This window comes from Cebus imitator, unplaced genomic scaffold, assembly GCF_001604975.1.
Source record: "Cebus imitator isolate Cc_AM_T3 unplaced genomic scaffold, Cebus_imitator-1.0 Scaffold8, whole genome shotgun sequence".
Lineage (NCBI taxonomy): Eukaryota > Metazoa > Chordata > Mammalia > Primates > Cebidae > Cebus > Cebus imitator.
This window is the reverse complement of record NW_016107323.1, coordinates 5,730,066-5,737,917: the sequence shown is the minus strand read 5'-3', so window position 1 is coordinate 5,737,917 and position 7,852 is coordinate 5,730,066. Positions and strand designations below refer to the sequence as shown.

The 7,852-nt window shown below is 46.9% G+C and overlaps 1 protein-coding gene across 1 annotated transcript in view; it reads left to right on the top strand.

The window, feature by feature from the left end:
• The first annotated feature begins 657 nt into the window (after positions 1 to 657).
• The window catches only part of CORO1C (coronin 1C), an 87,631-nt gene continuing 80,436 nt past the window's right edge, over positions 658 to 7,852 (top strand). Inside the window, exon 1 of the mRNA XM_017541348.1 lies at positions 658 to 812. The gene's annotated coding sequence lies outside the window, so the exon portion shown is untranslated. The remainder of the gene's footprint in view (positions 813 to 7,852) is intronic.

Sequence of the window (7,852 nt, the reverse complement as noted above, 5' to 3'; positions counted from 1 at the left end):
GGAGGGCTGGAACTTCGGCAGTCCTCAGGGAGGAGGTGGGAGGGTGTGACGGAGCCGGGGCGGAGCCTCGGGAGCCAGAGGCGTGGATTCGAGAGGTCGGGGCGGGGCTTGAGGTTTAAGCGTTGAGGTTGGCAGTGGGCGGGGCTTGAGGTGCTAGGAATAGGGTTGCGGCCCTTGGGCGGGGCTTCTGGAAGACGGGGCGGGGCTTTGTGAGGCGGCTGGGTGAGTTCTGAAGCAGTGCTTAGGGAACCAGAGGCTGGTTTAAGGACTTGGATAGGCAGTGCGCGGGGTTCAGAGGAGCTAATGTTCCTATGTTAAGGGGCTCTGGGGGAATCTTCGAGGAGCCAGGGGACGTGGCCTTGCAGAGCCAAGCGGGTCAGTGGGCGGGGCTCTGAGAACCCCTCTCCAGGGTCTAAGGATCAGTGGGCGTGGCTTGGAGGCGCTTGTGGGCGTGGCCCTCCAGCCACTGAGATAACTGGAGAGCGGGGCTTGCGCTTGGGCACCGCCTGCCTCCGCGGCCCACCTGCATCCCCCGGCGTGACCAGAGGGGGCGTAGCGAAGCGTGGAACGTGGGGTGGGAAGCGGGCTTCCCCTCCCGGAAGTGGGCGTGGCGCATCGCGGCCTGGCAGCCCTGGTTGGGCGCCGCGCCGCGCGGGGGCGGGGCCTACGCTCGGCGGCGGGGGCGGTGGCGGCTGCCCGTGCCCCTCCCCCGCACGGCGCTCAGTGCCAGGCGGGAGGCGGCAGCAGTTGGAGGCTTCGCCCGGCTTTGCAGCGGGGACTTCGGCGGCGGCGCCTCAGGCACCTCGGCCCGGGTGAGCGACGCGCGCCCGGCGGGGCAGCTTGAGAGCGAGCGGAGCGGGCGGACCTGTCCTCTCAGCATGTGCCCGCGCCGGCTGACAGGAGCCCGCGGGGCGAGGGGCAGGGCCGGGTGGAAGGGACAGGGCTGGGCGGGCGCGCGGGGCGCTGGTCCACGGACCGGGGTGCAAGGTGTTAGGGCCGGGAGATGCTGTCGGGGTCTCGGGGAAAGGGAGTTGGACAGAACCAGCTGGCGTGGGGAGCGTGAATCAGGGTCCCTGTGGGGAGGAGGCTTTCGAGGTCCGGAACGCTTCTGGCCGGGTGCGGAGCCGCGGGCCGAGGGGGGACACCGCTGCCCAAGGAAGGCTTTTAGGGCTCAGGGATCGCCTGCTTGGGCGAGGTGCTGGGAGCGGAAGGGCTGCTCGGGGCGAGGCGCAGAGGCCAGGGGCTCCAGGCCTGGGGACGGGGTTTGGGCCGCCCCAGGGAGCGAATGGGTGGGGGCGAGCAGGGGCCGGGCTCACGTGGGGCCGGGGCGAGCTGGGCCTTGAGTCGGTAGGAGCGAGGGCGGCCGCCTGGCCTCCGGGTTGTCTGGCTTTGGGTGCGAGGCCAGCTCTGGGCCCTGCAGATCTCGGTTGGGGGTCAGGCAGGGCGGGGCAGGGCTGGAGCTGGAGTAATGTGGGTGGGAGCGGCTTGGGACGCGGCTGAGCCTGGCGGAGGGAGCAGAGGGCTGGGACTGGCTGGGGTTTGGGAGGGAAGGAACGAAGCAGGAAGGCTGTCGGGTCGGGGGCCTGGGGCGTCCGAGTGAACTGGATGATTCAGAGGTGTGTTCCCCTAATAGCGGGGCAGCTGGCGAGGGACGCAGGAAAAACGAGCTAGGTGCAGGTGGGGCCCCGCTGCGCCGAAATAACTGAGGGTGAGGTCGAATGTGGAGGGTGGGAATGCAGAAACCGAGCTCTCCCGCCTGTCCCCACCGGCGCACGCTCCCCAGCTCTCCGTCTCTCAAATGATTTGAATGTGTTGGGGGAAGTGGCAGGCTGCGGAGAGAGCCGAGAAGAAAGGGGCTTCCTCTGGGAAGGAGGCGCTGGCCCTGCCATCCTTTTTTGGGAGTGTTCAAAGGATTTTGAGCGCTGGAAAAGGAATCGTAGGCTTTACTGCATCACGGTTTAGAAACACATCCTATATTTGGCCGTAATGTAGGCTGCCCTTGTTCTGTGGTGTCTGAAGTGCTTGCTCTACACGTTCGTTGCAAACGTGGGATTTAGAGTGCGAAGCAAATTGCAAGTTGTTCATTTCCCCCAGCATAGTGAGATACAAAGGCTTTTCTCTCCTATAAGACATTTGAAAAGAATTGACTGTAGTGTGTGTTTAATAAACTGGTACTGGGTGGCGAATATATTTACTTTTGGAAATAGTTATCACAAAATATTAGGCCCTCTTACTGCAGCCTTTCTGCTTGAGATTACATTCTAAAACAGTACTTGTCGGGCTCTTAGTCTATATAATAATGCATCTCATTGTCCTTATCTGGCAGAACGTTCTCCTGACACCAGGGCCTGCTAGAATAGACAGAAACATGATTAAGTATAAGCAGTTACTTTGTACCGTCTGTTCAATTGTGAAGATATCTGTTTAATATTAATTCACTTTCTGCATTCCCTGTAAAACTGAAGAAATGTGCAAAATCTATTTTGGACTTGATTCTGTACACTTCAGATGATTTAAGGAAACGAATATTTTTGGCTTGGAGGTATATTTCACAGTTATAATGTTTGGTTATGAAGCATAATAATAGTAAACATCAGATCTGAGAGATTGCATAAATAAGTAGGGAAAAAAAGTGAAATAAAACTGAGAATTGGCTGGACGCGGTGGCTCACTCCTGTAATCCCAGAACTTTGGGAGGCCAAGGTGGGTGGATCACGAGGTAAGGAGATCGAGACCACCGTGGCCAATATAGTGAAACTCCGTCTCTACTAAAAATACAAAAATTAGCTAGGCATGGTGGTGTGCGCCTGTAGTCCCAGCTTCTCGAGAGGCTGAGGCAGGAGAATTGCTTGAACCCGGGAGGCGGATGTTGCAGTGAGCCGAGATCGCACCACTGCACTCCAGCCTGGCAACAGACCGAGACTCTGTCTCAAAACAAAAAAACAAAAAACTGAGAATTGTGTTGTACATTAGGTCTTGAAATGCAGTGTTTTGTGGTAGATGGTAGTCATGTGTACTGAGGATTGAACAAAGATTTGGTATAAAGGTCAGGTACATACATTTTTGCCAAATATAGAACGTATCTTGTCCATATTTATTTTTGATTACTGTGGAAGGTACATTAAAGCCTGATGAATTTTAATAGATACACATACCAATGAAACATCACTGCACACAATATTGAATTTTTCATGATCCTTTGTTACTTTGCTGGCATATTGTGCTAATCAGCATTTATGTTGATTTATGTATAGTTAAGGATTAGATTCAGTGTTGGTGAATAGCAGTTTTTTAAACACTGCTGGTTTTTTTTTTGATAAGTTTTATGTTTAACTTATCTGTTACTTCTGGGATCCACTCCAACCATGAGGAGGAGAGTCACTGTAATGCCTACGAGATGGAATATTCAAAAGGATAAATATCAGTTCTTAGTAATGTAAATGGGTATGTCGATGAGTGTCTTCTTTATGATGGCAAAATATTAATTTCTCATATTTTGATTTGTCACAAGCTGGTACTTTAGAAACATATTATTAATTGGGTTGTTTTACCTTTGACCTCTTTTCCAGGGGTGGAGCAATAATAAATTTGAGAGCTACTTGCATTTTCAAGGTACACATCCATGTGATAAAACCTCTTAAGTTTGTTTTCTATTTATGACTTCTCTGTGTTAACCTCTCCTTGGATTATGGAAACTTTTTTTCTGACACTTGTATGTCTTTTTAAACTTAAGATACCTTTTCTGTATTAAAACATGGAATTCTTCATGAATATTTCAGTATGACCTAGTACCTAGAATGTTAAGTAACAGAATCTCTCTGGGTTTTCTTTGCCCTAGTTCATATCCTTTAAAATGATTGAACAAGATTCTGTACTCCTTTCTGAGTGCAGAATGGAATTTTGTTCGTTTTATAACAGCTTCATTTAGACATGCCATACAGTTCACTCATTTAAAGTGTACAGTTCAATGGTTTTTGGTATATTCACAGAGTTGTGCAGCTGTCATCACAGTCAATTTTAGAACATTTTCATCACCCTAAAAAAGAAACCCCATATCCCTTAGAAGTCCTTCCTCACCAGTTCCTGGCCTCCGCAGCCCTAGGCAACCACTAATCTACTTTCTCTATGGATTTGCCTGTTTCGATGTTTCGTATAAATGGAATCATACAATATGTAGTCTTTTGTGTCTTGCCCTTATTTAGCATATTTTCAAGGTTTATGTATGTTGTAGTATTATATAGTACTTTATTCTTTTTTTATTTTTATTTTTTGAGATGGAGTCTTGCTGTCTTGCCCAGGCTAGAGTACACTGGTACAATCTCAGCTCACTGCAACTTCCACCTCCCAGATTCAAGTGATTCTCCTGCTTCAGCCTACCGAGTAGCTGGGATCTCAGGTGCTCACCACCATACCTGGCTAATTTTTTGTATTTTTAGTAGATACAGGGTTTCACTGTGTTGGCCAGGCTGGTCTCGAACTCCTGACCTCAGGTCATCTGCCTGCCTCGGCCTCCCAAAGTACTGGGATTACAGGCATGAGCCACTGCGCCTGGGCACTTCATTCTTTTTTTTAGTGGTCAAATAATATTCCATTGTGTGATTATGCTGTATTTTGTTTATCCATTCATCAGTTCATGAACATTTGGGTATTTTCCCTTTTTGGCTATTATGAATAATGCAGTGAACATATGTTTTCATTTCTCTTATTTATCTAGGAATGTAATTGATGGGTTGTAAGGTAACTCGATCGAAAGAACTGCCAGACTCCTCCAAAGCGGCTGCACCATTTTACAGTATTCACAAGAGTATATGAATGTTCTAAATTTTCCGCATTCTTGTCAACACTTGTTACTCTCTTTTTTATTCTAGCCATGTGTTTCCTAATGAGTAATGATGTTGAGCATCTTTTCATGTGATTGGTGAACATAATTGTGTATGTAATCTTTGGAGAAATGTCTATTCAAATGCTCTGCCCATTTTTTAATGGGTTGTCTTTTTATTGGTGTTATAAATGTTGTTCATATATTCTAGATTCAAGTGCCTTATCAGCTGTATGATTTGCAAAAATTTTCTTGCATTCTGACATGTCCATTCAGTTTCTTGATGGTGTCCCCTTTTAGGCACAAACATTTTAAATTTTGATGATTTCCAATTTATTCATAATGGAGTCTTACTGGTTAGAAATTAGACCTTAAACCACACCCTCATCAATAATATTTTGGTTATATAAATTAAAACCCAAATGTGAAAGGACTGGGGAAAGGTTTCTTTTTTTTTTTCTAAATATGCATTCCCCTATAGAATATATAGGAATATCTAGTTTTCTTTTTTTTTTTTTTTGAGACAGAGTTTCACTCTTGTTGCCCAGGCTGGAGTGCAATGGTGCAATCTCAGCCCACCAAAACCTCTGCCTTCGAGGTTCAAGCAATTCTCCTGCCTCAGCCTCCGGAGTAGCTGCGATTACAGGCTTGCACCGCCACGTCCAGCTAATTTTGTATTTTTAGTAGAGATGGCATTTCTCCATGTTGGTCAGGCTGGTCTCAAGCTCCTGACCTCAGGTAATCCACCCACCTTGGCCTCCCAAAGTGCTGGGATTACAGGCGTGAGCCACTGTTCCCGGCCAAAGGTTTGAATTAATTCATTTTAAGATAGGCTGTAGATCAAAAAGGATTCATCAGGCAACATGCTGTTCACCTGTTCAAATCCTCTGGCAGCCTCACCTTTACCCACAGAATGAAGTTCAGACTTCTTAATGAGGTGTGGATTCAGGTGGGCTCTGATTTCAGCCTGCCTTATTTCTATTTCCCTTCCTGTGTCTTCATCTCCAGTGTCACTCCCCGAAACATCCCAGTTTTCAAATCTTGTGATGAACTTATTACTCCACCCCCTTTCTACTTCTAGAATCCCAGTTGTCCTTTGGGACGTTGATCATGATGTTTTTCCTCCATGAAAACTTCATCTCACAGGCAGACATTTGTCCGGGCCGTCATGTATCATACATTCACAATAACTGTTTACTACAAGTAACTGGACCCGAATTTGAGCTTGTAGTCTGAAAGGTGCTTTTCGATACAAGGCGGAATACAATAGAGCAATTCACATGGAAGGCAGACTGAGATTCTCTTGTTCATAGCTTGGTCATTAGTGCTTACTGATATTTGCTGAATGAGTGATTATTTATTGAAGTTAACTGTAAAGATCCTGAGGTCAGTGGGTTTCTCTGATTATCATTAATGTCTTTACTGCCTATGTTAAAATGACATGAATGGGGTAATTCCCTTTGCCTTTCTGGCATACAAGTCCAGCTCTTACCAAAAAGTGCTTAGATTTAAAAGTGAGTGTTTAAAACATTTCCGCAAGGACAGAACATTCTCGGCCAGGTTCTTTCCCCCGATGAACAGTAATGACTGGTGCATAATCTTCTCAGTAGGGCACATGGCCAGGGAACACAATTTAGTCACATCAAATGCATACAGGCAAACCGTGATAGTATTCAGTCAGTTAGTACTGGAACTACCCTGTCACACTCATGAGAATGGTTGTAAATTGGATTTTAAGGGTGTATACTTTCTTTTCATTCATTTTTTAAAAAAATGTTTTGTAGAGATGGAGTCTTGCTATGTTACACAGGCTGGTCCTGAACTCCTGGACTCAAGCAAGCCTCCTGCTTTAGCCTCCGAAAGTGCTAATGCTGGGATTACAGGCGTGATCCACCACACCCAGCTTCTTCTTTCTTTTGTTCATGCTCTCTTCTCTTGGGGCCTCTGACTCAAGTTAGTATTCTTTATATTTTATGTTCTTATGTTCATTTTAAAAATGCTTTAATTAAAAATATTTCACTCTGAGCATGGTGGCTCACTCCTGTAATCCCAGCACTTTGAGAGGCTGAGGTGGGCGGATCATGAAGTCAGGGGTTTGAGACCAGCCTGGCCAACATGGTGAAACCCTGTCTCTACTAAAAATACAAAAATTAGCCCGGTATGGTGGCATGCACCTGTAGTCCAAGATACTTGGGAGGCTGAGGCAGGAGAATTGCTTGAAACTCGGGAGGTGAAGGCTGTAGTGAGCCAAGACTGCACCATTGCACTCCATCCTGGGCGACAGAGTTGCACTCCAGCCCGGGTGACAGAGGAAGGTCCGTCTCAAAAAAAAAAAAAATTCACATAGCACCTTTCTGAGAATTGGGAGAAGCCTGTTGGCCATTTTGGTATACATTTTCGTTTTTTGTGTTCGTTAAAGCTTGGATTGTGGCGAGGTAGTACAGAAGAGAAAGAAAACTGTCAACTTTTTTGTCTAATTAGAGACAGTGAGCTATGTGTACCTTCTGTAGTTCTCGTTCTAAGAGAGTTTTGTATATAGGGGAACTGAGGCCATGAAGATGCAGGCCTTTACAGACAGATTGAGCAGGGCTTCACTTTCGGCTCCGCTTCTTGCTAGCTGTGACTTTGGCACTTCCCTCACCTCCTGAGCTTCACTTTCCTCCTCTGTAGGGAGGAGATGCAAAAGGCTTACCTTGCAGGCTCATTGACAAGATTAAGCGAGGAAAGTAATATGAAGTACCTAATACAGAGTAGGTACTGAATACATTCCTGTTCCCTCTCTTCACTCTTAAATGTCTGTTAATGAATGGAATTGCAGAGAAGCAAATAGAGTAAGTTTAATACATTTTACATCTGACATTAAGCTATTAAGCGTATGTATTCCCACTCCCACCTGAGGATTTTAGACCTTGAATCAAAGTTGAGTCACCGAAGAGGGCAAAAAATGTCCAATTTTAGGATGGGAAGGTGGTGTTAAAAACACCTTCAGTGAGGCCGGGCGCGGTGGCTCAAGCCTGTAATCCCAGCACTTTG